We start from the raw sequence: 15,536 nt of genomic DNA, 5'->3' as shown, positions 1-15,536 counted from the left end.
TATATATTTTGGATATTAACCCCTTATCAGATATATTTTATTTGCAAACATTTTCTCTCTTTCAAGAGGTTACAGTTTGCCTTTTTATTTTGTTGATGATTTCCTTGGCTGTGCAGAAACTTTAATTTGATGTAGTGCCACCTGTTTATTTTTGCTTTTGGATTCAGATCCAAAAAAATCCTCCTTAAGAGTGATGTCAAAGAGTTTATCACCTACCTATGTTTTTTTTTCTAGGGGTTTTATGGTTTTGGGTCTTACGTTCAAATCTTTAATCCATTTTGGGTTAATTTTTGTGTACGGTGTAAAATAGTGGTCCAGTTTCATTCTTTTGCATGTGGCGGTCCAGGTTTTCCAAAATCATTCATTGAAGACACTGTCTTTCCCTATTGTATATTGTATCTTCTTAACTCTTTTGTCGTAAAGTAATTAACTATATATGAGTAGGTTTATTTCTGGGCTTTCTATTCTCTTCCACCAACCTACGTGGCTGTTTTTATACCAATACCATATTTCTTTTTATTACCATAGCTTTGTATATAGCCTGAAATCAAGGAGTGTGATTCCTCCAGCTTTGTTCCTTCTCAAGATTGCTTTGGCTATTTGGGGTCTTTTGTGATTCCATGCAAATTTTAGTATTGTTTGTTCTATTTTTGTGAGTAAAACGCCAGTGGAGTTTTGATAATGATTGCATCGAATGTTTAGATTACTTTGAGTAGTAAGGACATTTTAACACTATTCTCTCAATTTTATTTTATGTGTTTGGGGATTTTTAAAAACTGGCAACAAATAAACCAAAATATTAGTAGCAGTTATATTTGGATGGTAGGATTAGAGACAGTGACAAGCTTAAAACATAGTTGCAAATTCTTTGACTTTCTTCATATCGAGAAGTGGTATCTGTGCCCCTTCTCCTTGAATTTGGGTGGGCTTAGAACTACTTTAGCCGAAGTGTATAGTGGAAATGACCCTATGTGACTTCTAATGTTGGTTCATAAAAGGGTTCCCACCATCTGCCTGGGTCTCTGGAACACTCTTGGAGCCCCGACCTGCTAGTTATGAAATCTAGCTACCCTGAGACTACCACGTTGCGAGAAAGACAAAGCCACATGAAGAAGCCATGTACAGGCTCTCCAGTCAACAGGCCCAGCCAAGCCTAACCACGGAGTCATCTCAGCCCAAGCACTATGCATGTGAATGAAGAAGCCTCCACTTGGAGATAATTCTAACTCCCAGACATTCAGTTGTTCTTACCTGAGGTCCCAGATGTTTGGGGACAGAAACAGCCATCCCCAGTGCCCCCTGCCTGAATTCCAAAGAGTTTGTGAGCATAATAAAACTGGCTGTTTAATGACAATAAAGTTATTAAATGGAGGTAGTTATTTGGCAATAAATAACTGGAATGGAGATGATTGCAATTGTCTTTTTGGACTAATTAATAAACAAAAAGTGAAAAAAAGACAAACCAAAACAAAACGAAAAAAAAAAGTATAGAATCTCAGCTGCTTCCCTCAATAGATCTTTCATTAGACCAGGAAGGAAGAGATTGCTTGTCTTACCTTAAATGGTCTTTCATAGAAAATGTATCTGATACCTCTCACCTGCCATTATCTAAAAGATACCCAAAGGTAAAGATTCTTGGATAGAAAATGATTGTTGTGAAGGGGAACATGATTCCCTGCTCTCTCTTCTGGGGGCTAGCCCAGGATATGAAGAATTTTTCAGTTGGAGGGCTGCTTCTGAAAGACTATCAGTTGGTAGTTAACTTCACAATACAATTATTACATTCCACACTGCCCTGTGTGGACATAGCTCCCTCTAACACAACCACAGTTAATCAGAATATTTGAAAAAGTTAGTTATACTTAATGAAAACTTATAATCCAGAGTTAAGCCAAAACTCTCTTGATGGAAATATTTCCAATATATTATGGGCTTAATTGTTAGGGGAATGGTAGCTGCTGCCACAAATAATCTAAAACTCTATAGTGGTTTTAATTTAATAGAAATATCAAGCATTCTTGCTCATGTAACAGTAATGGAAGGGTGATTGGGTTGGCGGGAGATCCAGAGACCCATTCGAACAGAGGCTGTGCCATTAACATGTGGCTTCCAAAGTCACCTTGGCAATTTTCTGCATTTCAGCCAATCAGAAGGGAGAAAGAACACGCAAAAAAGGGGTTTGTGGCAGGTTTTATGGACCAAGACTAACAATGGAACACATTTCATTCCATTGACTAGCGCTCAGTCACATGGCATCTCTTAAGTGCAAGGAAGCTTGGTAAAGTAATCTGTGAGCCTAGGAAGAAGAGGCAACAGATGCTGGTAAGAATTTAGCTGTTTTGCCATAATCTCTATGTCCAAAGATAGATAAACAAAATGGAGTCTTCTTTAAAGAAAATCTGGCAGTGCCTCTGGGTTCATTCTGAACATCGATGGTCATTGTTCAAGAGCTAAGTGAACAAAGATTAATGTGATTCCATTCCAACTTTACAAGTTTTACCTTTATTCAGTATATTATTGTCATCCACATATTTTTAAATAAAATAAAGACCAAAGGCTTATTAACTAAATTACATATAGCAAGAAACATTCATATATATCATTTTATTTCATCCTCATGACAATCCTGTGAGATATATGTTTTGATTCTCTCCTTCCCACATTTTGCATATGAAGAAATGAGCCTTAGCAAGTAGAGTGGCTTGTCCAAAGTGGTAAAGCTAAAACTCTAATTCAGGACCTTTTATTTCAGAACCCATGATCCATAGCCATCTGTAGTGAGTTCTGATTAATAGATACAAGCTGTCAGGGCCCTATCTGTATCTCCTTGGGACCTTCAATTTCCATGCAGGTTTGCTGCCAAGCTTCCAATTACAAGCCTCTTTCTGCTTGAGGGCTTCCTCTCTTGTTGCAGAGGAGCTGACTTTTACCAAACTTTTCCTTTATTAAGCTTGCCTTAACCAAACTTGAGACAGGGTCTTCTGAGGCCTCTTTCTGATGAGGCTTCATTTTGGGGTCTGTCTTTGTCCCATTTAGTCCAGTTTTAGCAAAGTCCTGCTAGATCAGTTTAGTAAATATCCCCCATCCTCACAAAAAATGCAAAAACATGAATTCGAAGGGATACAGGTACCCCTATGCTTATTGCATTATTTACAGTAGCAAAACTATGGAAGCAACCCAAGTGTCCATCGACTGATGAATAGATAAAGGAGATGTGATGTGTGTGTGTACAATGTATATTGTATATATACAATGCATATATACACAATATACATATTCAATGGAATATTACTCAGCCATGAAAAAGAATAAAATCTTGCCATTTGCAACAACATGGATGGGTCTAGAAGGTATTATGGTAAGCAAAATAAGCCAAAGACAAATACCATATGATTTCACTCATATGTGGAATTTAAGAAACAAAACAAATGAGCAAAGGAAAAAGGGAGAGAGAGAGGCAAACTAAGAAACAGACTCATAACTATAGAGAACAAACTGATGGTTACCAGAGGGAGAGGATGAGGACATGGGGGAAATAGGGGATGGGGACTAAAGAGAACACTTATCATGATAAAAAAATAAAAATAATGAAATAGAAAAGCAAAGCATAACAAAGCAAAACCAATAAACACAAAATTTTCCTCTTTGACTCTGGCCTGCTTTTGGCAAAAATCCTATCAAAGTGGTTCAGCCAGAATTCTCCTTACCCCATGTTCCCTCCATCTGGTAATCCCCACTCTACTTGTTGGCTATAAATCTCCACTTGTCTATGTGGTACTCAGAGCTGAGCCTGATCTCACCCCGCCCCCCGCCCCTGCTAAGTAGTCCCCCTTGAATACAGTCTGCCTCACCATCTTTAATAAGTGTCATGAATATATTTTTCTTTACCAGAGATCTAAACCTAGTTCTCCTTGACTTCATAGCCAATGTTATGGTCTCTAACCTTTTGACAGAAGATTTGTAAAAAAGTCAAACTTGAACTTCCAGTAAAACTATATATAAATATGCTTAGAAACAAATACACAAATTTTATACATTTTTTATGCATTTGTTAAGAGAACTGACTGTGGGATTAGCCTGGTTGGCTCCAAGTCCTGCTCTGCCCCTCATGAGCTGGGAAAGTCACTTAACTCACTGTGCCTTTGCTTCTTCATCTATAAAATGGAAAGAATATCAATACGTACCTTATGGAGTTGTTATGAAGATTCAGTGAATTAATATATATATGTAAGCACCTTGAACAATGTCTAAATACATAGAAAGCACTGTCAAATGTTTGCCTTTATAATCACAATAATATATCTTTCTTTTTTCTTCCTCCCTCCCTCCCTCTTCTCCCTCCCTCCTTTCTTTCTTCCTTCCTTCCTTCCTTCCTTTTTCTTTTCTTCTTTCTTTCTCTCTCTTCTTTTTTCTTTCTTTCTTTCTTTCTTTCTTTCTTTCTTTCTTTCTTTCTTTCTTTCTTTCTTTCATAAGCTTCACACCCAACATGGAGCCCAGTGTAGGGCTTGAACTCACGACTCTGAGATCGAGACCTAAGCTGAGATCATGAGTCAGACGCTCAACCAACTGAGTCACTCAGGCACCCCATTACAATAATATATCATATTCATTATGAAGAGTATCTCCCCAGAAAAACTGAAAAAGATGAGATAAAAAATAGATAATATATAAGTGCAGTATTTTCTGTCTGCCTTCCTGAATTGGTTTGCACAGCCATTGGCCTTCTTATTCTCTCCTTCAGACATCACTAGGTTTGCCTCACTCACGTTGGTCACTATGGGACATGAAGACTCACAGTCTGGGCCTGTTAGGATGCCATGATACACTTAAGGCATGCCATCTTGGAAACATGCTCTCAGTGAAGGCAAATGTGAATCCCCAGTCACAGAGCCAGGGTGTGCCTGACTCCTCACTTTGGCTAAACACAAGCTCATACCTCAGAGGGGCCTTCCTGAGCCCACCTCTTCAAGTAGTCCCCTCACTGTGATATTTTGTCCACAGCTCCTATTCCTTTCTGAAGTTATCTAATTTCTTCATTTGTCTGCTCCTTTATTGTCTACCCCCTTCATTAGGATATAGGATGTTGTCTATTTCATTCACCTTATTTCCAGTGGTTAACTCATGCCTGATACAGGGTAGGTGCTCAAAAGATATTTATGGAATAAATGAGTGATGGAATGAACCCTCTGATGCTCCAGGGACCATACAAAACCATAAATAGGAAAATGAACCTGAGATCTTCTCTAAGCAACGCCTCTCCTGTCTTCTTTCTCTTGTCCCAGTTGAAGCTCAGAGAGGTTAGGAGGAGGTCCAAGAACTCATGCAGAGCCAGACAGAAGGCTCCCGAATATTTGACACACAGTGACCACATCATGGTGCTTTGCTCCATTGGGAGGAAATGGAGGAAAGCAGAAATCTTCTTTGTGGTTCAATAGATTAGAAGTTTGAAAAACCAGCTCCATCATCTTCCCACTGTGCATCAGAACAAATCATGTCTGTTCTACATGGTTTTGAAATAGTTTTAACCCTGAAGCAGAGAGAAGAAGGAAGGAATGAAGCATTCTCCTCAGCCACATCAATTCCATTTGCCCTAAGATTTCGAAGGGAGACTAGATTCCAGGTCCATTTCAAGGGGCAAGATGATTTTCCCACCGCACCATTCTGTTCACATTTCTTGAGGTTTTCCCTTATCTCCTTCTGGATTACATTCCACCTCATCTTGCTCTACTTGTGTTCTAGGTAAACCTCATCTTCTACATGTCCTTCCACATTCCCAACAAAAAAGGTCTCAGCTGTTTATTGAACTGGGACCTATTATATGCAGTGACTTTTGCCCCCTCTTTCTGTGAAGTCCTCAAATTTCTGAATAGCTGTATTAGCCCTATGTAATACTTATGGAGACAGAGACCCAGAAAAATTAAGGATTAATTTATCCCAGTAAACCACAATACTGGGGTTTGAGGCCAAATTCTTCAATTCCAAGGCACATTCCACTAAATCGGAGTTATTTCCTCTTACTACCAGGTATTTCAGTTAATATTGGACTTGACTGAAAATAACAGAATATCCAATTAGTAGCAGCTTAAACAAATGGGAAGCTTTTTTTTTTTTTTCCCAGAGAACAGAAAATCAGGAGGCCAGGAATCAGGGCTTGTGCAGTGGTCCAATGATGCCAGTGGAGACTCAGTTCTTTTTTTGTTACATCCTGCTCTCCTTAACATGTTGGCTTCACCTTCAAGCAGGTTGCCCTTGGTTGTAAGATCATTACTTCACCTACAGCCTCGTGGGCACATCCCCAATTAAAGAAAAAGGGGTAAGGGACAAAAGGCCAAAAGAATAATGTTGCCTGGATCTGTCATTTTTACAAATCTTTTCTTTTTTCACTCCAAAGATTTTTGTTTATATCTCTTTGCCTGAAAGGTGTCACAGGGCTGACTTTTGCTGTATGAAGAGAAGATCAGCTGGAGGTTGGGTCAACCAACACATCTCCAACTCAAACTCCTGACTGAAATTCTGTCTTTAGATACCTCCTTTCACATGGCTGCCTAATTGATTTCTGAGGTTCCTCAGAAACATCCAGCGGTTTTTTGAGTGTATAGGCCTTGTTTTGCCATCTCTTGCACCCTGCATGGTGCTGCACACAGAACTGATCTCAGTACAGATTGATTGGAAGGATGTGGGAGAAGAAGAGCCTCAGAAACAGGTGATGTAGAGAAGACGCAGCCAACGTCACAGGACACATCCCTGGGGTCCTGGAATCCAGCTGAAGCCTGCTGCATGTTTGGGTCATGGAAGCATGCAGGGCCCAGAAGAAGGGAGAGTGGGTGTGAGCCATCGTAGTCTGCCCAGCTAAGTGGAGGAAAAGAGAAGGCTTGAGTTGAACCTGTATCTGTTTTTGTCATCTAGCTCATTTTTATCTATAGAGAGGAAATGCTTGCACAAATAGTAACGACATTCTTTAGAAGCCTGATTTCCTTTTAACTCTGTTAATGCCAAAGCCAAGTTCCCTGAAGGTTATATATGAGGGGGCCATCATTCTTTGAGGCGAGTGGGGAAGTCTGCGAGCTGTTAGAAATTCCCCTCCTCTGAAAATACCTCTTCTGCAGCTCTAGCAGCTGCACAGACCACCATTCGAGGTTCATTCTTTTGGGTCAAGACTTCACCTAGTATCATTTTCTTTAGTGCTGCCTCCCACCACTCAAACTTTGTTTTAAGACCATGGACATGCAAAGAAGGAAAAAAGTCCCTTATCACACTATCCAGGTAATCCATGTTCATATTTTAATAAATGAAAGTAATTAGTCTATATATTTGAAAACTTTCAATAGTAGAGCAAAGTAGAAAACAAACGGTAAAAGCCTGATCCCTCAAGCCTGTGTCTCTGTCCAAAGATAGCTAAGGATAAACTATTTCTGATTGCTTTCAGAAAATTTTTTTATGCCCATACCAGTGTGCATGCATATCTATCTACCTATCATTATCTATTTGTATATACCTCTTCCCATGACACAAAAGGATGCTTCTGGACACATGGTCCTATAACAGGTTTTTTCCCTGTCTCTGTGCACACAGAACTAGTTCATTCTTTTCCACAGCTGCATAAGAATCCAAAACAAGGGAGTCCATAACCATTCAGTGATTCCTTCTCCCTGCAAGAGGTGTTTAAATAATTAGGAATATATTTCTTGGGTGCTTGGGTGGCTCAGTTGGTTAAGTGTCTGGCTTTTGATCTCCACTCAGGTCATGATCTCACCATTTGTGAGTTCGAGCCTCGTGTCAGGCTCTGTGCTGACAGCACAGAGCTTGCTTGGGATTCTCTCTCTCTCTCTCTCTCTCTCTCTCTCTGCCTTTCCCCTGCTTGCTCTCTCTCTCTCTGTCTCTCTCTCAAAATAAATAAACTTTTTAAAAAGGAATATATTTCTTACACATAATTCTTGACCAACATCTGTAGGTATATTTCTACAGGTAAATTCCTAGCAGAGTAGTTGCTTAGTTAAATGATACATATATGTTTTAGTCCATTCAGGCTATTATCACACAATGCCATAGATTGGGGTGCTTATAAATAACAGAAATTTATTTCTTACAATTCTGGAAGCTGAGAAGTCCAAAGTTAAGGTGCCAACAGATTCAGCGTCTGGATGAGAACCCCTTCCAGGCTCCTAGAGAGCTGGCATTTCACTGTGTCCTCACATGGTGGGAGGAGTGAGGGACCTCTCTGGGGTCTCTTCTATAGGGGCACTAATCTCATTCATGAGCACTCCACCCTCATTACCTAAGCATCCCCAAATCACCCTGCTTCCAAATACCATCACATTAGGGATTAAGACTGAACATGTGAATGTGAGGAGGACACAAACATTCAGTCTATAGTAGTACCTTTTTTTTTTTTAACGTTTATTTATTCATGAGAGGGAGAGAGTGTGTGTGTGCCCGTGTGTGTGCATGCATAACATCAGGGAAAGGGCACAGAGAGAGAGTCCCAGGCACTGTCAGCACAGAGCTGGATGTGGGGCTCAAACCCATGAATGATGAGATCTTGAGCCAAAATCAAGAGTTAGACACTTAACCAACAGAGCCACCCATGTGCCCATTTAAAATCAGATTGATTTTGTCAAGTTTCCTTCCAGAAATGTACCAGTGCACCACCCCTTGCTGCAGTTCAATGTCTGTCAGTTTTAACTCTCCATAGCCTTCTCAGAAAAGGGTCTCCTCAGGGCACCTAGGTGGCTCAGTTGGTTAAGTGTCCAACTTCAGCTCAGGTCATGATCTTGGGATTCATGAGCTCGAGCCGTCATGTCAGGCTCTGTGCTGACAGCTCAGAGCCTGGAGCTTGCCTCAGATTCTGTGTCTCCCTCTCTCTCTGCCCCTCCCCCACCCATGCTCTGTCTCTCTCTGTCTCTCTCTCTTAAAAAATAAATAAACATTAAAAAAATAATAATGGGGTCTCCTCACTTTAGCTTCTCACAATCTTGAGTTTAAGAAAATCTCTTGTTGCTGTTTAATTTGCATGTCTTTCCTTATGAGTAATGTTGAGCATATTTTCATATTTACTGTCTACGTTTTATTTCACTTTTTGGTAGTTGACTGCTGATGGGTACTGCTTGTCATTTCTCTATTTTATTTGCATGAGCTTTCTAAAAATGAAAGAAATTAGCCCTTTTCCTATCACATGAGCTAAATATTTTCCCAATTTGTCATTTTTCTTTTCTCTCGGTTTATGGTATATTTTTACTCCAAAAAAATCCATTTTACATTTGAATCTTTGATCTATCTGGAATTAATACTAGTGTTATAAATGAGGAAGAGATATAGCTTTATTTTTCTTTCCAATCAGCCCATTTCTCCAACACCATTTACAGACTAATCACCTTCTCCTTAATATTTTGAAATGTTACCATTTCATACATCAAGATTCCATATGAATTTGGTTTCATTTGTGGACCCTTCATTCTTATTCATTGATCTATTTTTACCTAATAACTTAAAGCTACCTATTGTAGCTTTAAAATAATTTTGGCATCAGACAGAGGCAGTTTTTGTCTGATTTTTGAGAAGTTTTCTGATTGAACATTTGTTTCACACACAAAAAATTTAATATCATTTTGTTAACTTAAAAATTGATATTTTCTGGGGCACCTGGGTGGCTGAGTGGGTGAAGCATCCAACTCTTGATTTCGGCTCAGGTCATGATCTCACGGTTGTGAGATCAAGCCCCGCTTTGGGCTTTGTGCTGGGCCTGGAGCCTGCTTAAGATTCTCTCTCTCTCAGCCAAAGCATAAGAGACTGTTAAAAACTGAGAACAAACTGAGGGTTGATGGGGGGTGGGAGGGAGGGGAGGGTGGGTGATGTGTATTTAGGAGGGCACCTTTTGGGATGAGCACTGGGTGTTGTATGGAAACCAATTTGACAATAAATTTCATATATTGAAAAAAAAAAGATTCTCTCTCTCTCTCCCTCTCCTTCTGCCCCTCCCCCACTTGTGCACACTCTCTCTCTAAAAAAAAATAAATGCCATTTAAATTGGAATTTCATTCAATTTATGAATTAATTTAGGAAGAATTGGTATCTTCCCATCAAAGACAATAGTTTGTCTTTCAATGTCTTAAGCCATCTTTGGGTCTGTCAATAGATTATTAAAGTGTTTTTAAATAAAACCTTTGAAAATTACATGTTACATTCATGTCTAAGATTCTTTATGGCTGCTATTTTACATGAGATCTTTTCTTTTACCGCAATTTCTAACAAGTATAGTTTAGGAAATGCTACTGGTTTTATGTATCTACTTTGCAACTCATATCTGAATTCTCTTGCTGTTTCGTGTTGTTTTCCAGCGGTTTTCTCAGGTTTTCTGGGCCTGGCATTGTCTTTTAGAATGTAAATTATCCCCAAAGGGGATATTGTCATTTTTTTGACTAATACCTGATGTTCTATCATATGAGAGGTTGTGCTATAGTTGCTGCACACTGAGTCAGTACTTTTTATACTTCCTTATTCAAGCAGGGACCCCAAAAGTCTTGCTTCCTCACCCCAACCACAGACCATTCTGCTCTTTCTCAGTTCCTAGAACATTCCATGCTGTCTTGTTTGTGAAATTTCATGTATCTTATTTCCCTATTCATCTCTTCCCAGATCTCTGTTTAAAAGTCACTTCCTCCAAGAAACCTTCCCTTAATCCTAATTGAAATTACCATTCCCCTTAGCCTATGCTCTCACAGCTCTTTGTTGTCTCTTGTAATACTCAGCACACTTAGAAATACTGCTTTCACCTCTGTTTTCCTTGCTAAGTTTCAAGCTCCAGAAGAAACAGAGAAAGGCTGCCTTAGGCAGTGCTCTAATTGGGAGTTCTTCACTATGCCTGACACATGGGGGCCATGTAGTGAGTATTTGTTGGATTGCAGCTGAAAGCAGCCTGCTGCAAATTTGGTATTTTGGGTTTTTTTTTTAATGTTTATTTATTTTTGAGAGAGAGAGAGAGAGAGAGTGGGCAGGGGAGGGGCAGAGAGAGGGGGAGACAGAATCTGAAGCGGGCTCCAGGCTCTGAGCTGTCAGCACAGAGCCCGATGCGGGGCTCGAACTCACAGACTGTGAGATCATGATCTGAACTGAAGTTGGAAGCTTAACCAACTGAGCCACCCAGGTGCCCCCAAATTTGGTATTTTTGATGTCTTTGGTTTTCATCTTAGCACTCAGAAGAATTCTACCTTTGATAACATAATATATCTATGTGATTTTCAGCATGAAAATAATGTTGCTTTTTTTTTTTTTTTTTTTTTTTTTCAACGTTTATTTATTTTTGGGACAGAGAGAGACAGAGCATGAACGGGGGAGGGGCAGAGAGAGAGAGGGAGACACAGAATTGGAAACAGGCTCCAGGCTCTGAGCCATCAGCCCAGAGCCCGACGCGGGGCTCGAACTCACGGACCGCGAGATCGTGACCTGGCTGAAGTCGGACGCCCAACCGACTGCGCCACCCAGGCGCCCCAATAATGTTGCTTTTTAATGATGGAGTAAATTAGGACAAGAGAAGTCCATAATCTTTCCATGCCTTTGTGAACTGCAAGAGATTTAAACTCTCCATCTTTAACTTAAAAGATTAATAATGATTTAGCTTCCCAATAATGTTATTTTATGGATGAACATTTTTTCTCCCAAAATATTTTCTGTGGGGATCAGCGTATCTCAGTTTGAGATGGATGGAGGAACCCTATCCGTTACACCTTTCTGTGGGTTCCTCTATGTAACCCACAAGAGGCAGGACACAGAAGACCAGGTTCCGATGAAAGGTTACTGACGTGTCGGTGGACAACAGGCCAGCAGAGGAAATGGCCCAGTACAAACATGCTGCCGACTGTGTGTGTGGCCACAGGGCCTGGATATATAATCAATCAATAAATGAACTTCCCAAAGATGTGCTTCCCAAAGTTTGGGTGATAGATCTAAAGAAGTTGGGAAAGAGCAGTCTCCAAGAGACCATACAGAGAGAGCCCAAGGTGCCCGGAAGCAGGCCTCACATTTACTCCCATCAAGAGCCCGGCGGCAAAAGTGGAAATCCTGAGGTGAGTTCCTACTGGGTCAGTTCAGGGCAGAGGCTGGGCGCTCAGACACGACAGCCATTCGTCGTGTTCATAGTCACAGTGCTCGCTGTAGGTGGATGACTATGGGCAAATTACTTACCCTTTCTGAGCTCCAGTTTCCTCATCTACAAGGAGTTTTAATGGAAAAATGAAACAAGGTGTATGAAGAACTCAGTGGCTTGTTTGCATTGCAACAAAGGATCAACAGACACTACTCTCACAAGGTCACTAACTCAGAGCATGCAAACAGTCCATTTTTCATCCACCAACATTGACATCCCCAGATCTAAGCTGCTTACTTAAGAAGATGCTAAACCTGGTAAAGACCATTGCTCCTTGGTTCCCTTATATTCCCCAAATTAATGGAAGCTTGACTTACTTCCTGGATATGACTTGGCTTAAACACATGGATGGAGTGGCCATCTTTCAGGAATCAGACATGTCAAAAGTGAGGGAGCATTGTCGGGACCTCAAGGATTAAAGAAGTCAGTAGGATGTTTTCCTACTATACAGTGAAACATCTTCCCATTCGGGCCTCTGTGAAATAGAAGGGATGATGGACTAAGACATGCTCTTAGAAGCCAGAAGGTCTGGGCTTGAATTGTAGCTTTGCCATAAATGCTCTAGATGAACTTAGGCAAGTTGTTTAACTTCTCTCAGCTTTAGTTTCCACATATGTAAAGAAGAAATAACATAACCCCAGAGGGTTGTTATGAGAAGATTATATATGTGGGAGCACTTAGCACAGTACCTGGGTTACACAAACACACACACACACACACACACACATACATGGAGGAGGAGAGGGGGAGGAGGAATTGTAAATGAATCCTCCTGGCTCATGGAAACTAGTCCCATTACTTTGCAGCCTCAGTTTCCCAGGACAAAGTGTGGACACCCCCACCCACGGGATCCTGACCCTCTTGCTCTGGGAAGGCCTGTTTGCTGTTCCATACAGAGCAGTGTCCCACCCGCACACAGATCAGAAGCCAAAGTTGGAAATCAGTCCCAACATGTTCTTGAAATCTGCAACAAATTTGGTGCTCTCATTCAACCCGCAGGCACCACTGTAATAAGTGCTTGCTGGCCCCACCCGGGTCTGAGGTGGAGGGCTGGCTGTAGGGACCCCAGGAGGAGGAGAACGGAAGGGAAGGGCTTAGGGACAGAAATATGTGCTCTATGGAAGATCTGAGCCCTGCTAAGGAGATTCCAGACCCTCATCCTTCGCAGTATTAGGCAACCAGGAAAAAATCCCACCTTGCCCTGAAGGTAGATGGGGTGGGTAGGAAGAGAGGAAGAAGGAGTGTTGACAACACACGGGAGTTACAGGAAGTATCTGTGCGAATACTGAACACCGACCAGCCTGAGCTGGGAAGGAGCCACCCAGTGATGGAGAGCTGAGGTGCTGGAATGAGCTGGGCCTGGTTCAAACCTTGTGTCTACTACTCACTTCCCCAGGAGCCTTGGGTCACGCATTTAGCCTTTGTATGCCTGTGTCTGTCTCTCCAGGGTATTATGGGGGTACGTGGGCTAAAAGCATTTGAGGCTCTGGGCGAGGGGCTGACGTGTGGAACCCATATAGAAGAGACTTGATACATCCCGTGAGAATGGACCTTGGAGTCAGATGCACAGCGATCCCACCCGTCAGCATCAGCAGTGATGTTAGCGGCACGGAGGTTCCCTGCTTGTGAAGTGTTTTCATATAGCAACAACACTGACTGGAGACCAGGCTGGACTTAATTCATCCCCAGTTTACAGATGAGTTAACTGAGGCTTGGAGGCTGCAAACCCACATGTCTTTACTCCACGTGCAGTGTTATGTGTCAATTAATTCATTTTATAAAGTAGAAGTCATTTCAAATACACAAAATGTGTCATAGTACCTCCCTACTTTGTTTCCACTTAAATTCAGTGAATGTTAACCTTTTGCCATCTTGCCCCAGATGTCAAAAGAACTAAATTTCACAGGCAGTAAAAGGCCTCCTCTTCCCCCATCAGATTCTCCTCCTGTAAATAATCTGATGTTGATGTGCTGCTGTTTATGTCTTTATACATTCATTAAATATATTCATTACAGTATTACCCTACTTATGTTTTTAATTCTTATACTATGAGAACTTTTTCGTAATTTTTTTTCACTCAACATTAAGTTTTTCATCAATTCTTTACATCGATGCATAGACAGTTGGCCTCGTAGGGGTGCCTGGTTAGGCCTCCGACTTCGGCTCAGGTTATGATCTCATGGCTTGTGAGGTCAAGCCCCATGTTGGGCTCTGCACTGACATCTCACAGCCTCTGAGCCTGTCTCCCTCTCTGCCCCTCCCCCCACTTGTGTGCGTGCATGCGCGCGCTCTCTCTCAAAAATAAACATTTAAAAAGCTAAAAAAATTAATTGCAACTACCGTGTATCATTCCATATACTTATTTACCCTTTCTTCATTAATGGAATTTTATTCTGTTTTGTGTCTCTGTGTCCCTCTGTGTGTGAGGGAAATCAACGTTGCAACACGCCCCTTTTAATACAAGTTGTGAAGGTTCTCTGCATACATCTAGAAGTGTTCTTGCTGAGTTTGTAGTAAGCACATCTACAGCTTTACTAGATTCTGCCAAATTGCTTTCCAAGTCATTTTGTTAAATTTACCGTTAGGTAACTTTTGGTTTTATTGCTACTCTGAAAGGAATTTTTTTTTGAGTATCATTTCCATTGTTGCTGGTAGATAAAAATGTTATGGACTGGGGTATTTTCATCTTACTTCCAGCAAATGTACTGAGCTCTCTCATTCTTTATAAAAATTTATCTGTAAATTCTCTTGGATTTTTCTGGATAAATAATCATATTGTTATGAAAATTCTCAATTTTATTTCTTTCTCTCTAAACTTTACGCTTTTTTATTTCCTTTCCCTGTCATACCACAGTGCATAGGACCTAGAGTACTATGTTAAATAAAAGCAATGACGTGATGGTAAATGTCTTTGTGTTCCGAATTTTTAAGAGGGTGAAAAGCAAGTAAAACAAATTCGATGATAGAAATTAGGACAGTGATTACCTCTTGGGTCAGAGCAGGTCAGTTGACTGGAAAGTGTCATGAGAAAACATTCTGCCAAAATAGAGGTATACTATATTTTGTTCTTGGTCATGCTCATATGCTCATATGGCTGTGCACATGCGTCAAAGTTCATTGAACTGTACCCTTAAGATTTGTATGTTTTACTGCCATTTGCCCATTTCCTTCCTGATTTCTAGGAGCTCTTTATATATTACACAGATTAGCCCTTTTTGATGTGAATTGCAGTATTTATCGGCAATGTAAAATTTGCATTTTGAATTTGCTTATATTTTGCACATAGAAATTCAATTTTTACATAGATAGTCATCTTTTATAGTTTGTGAATTTGGAATCACAGTTAGAATGGCTTTCCCCGCTCCAGGAGTATAGAACAATTCTCTCACGTTTTCTT

This window comes from Prionailurus viverrinus, chromosome D2 (assembly GCF_022837055.1).
Source record: "Prionailurus viverrinus isolate Anna chromosome D2, UM_Priviv_1.0, whole genome shotgun sequence".
In the NCBI taxonomy this organism is placed as follows: domain Eukaryota; kingdom Metazoa; phylum Chordata; class Mammalia; order Carnivora; family Felidae; genus Prionailurus; species Prionailurus viverrinus.
The sequence above is the reverse complement of the archived record's forward strand: the minus strand, read 5'-3'. Positions refer to the sequence as shown.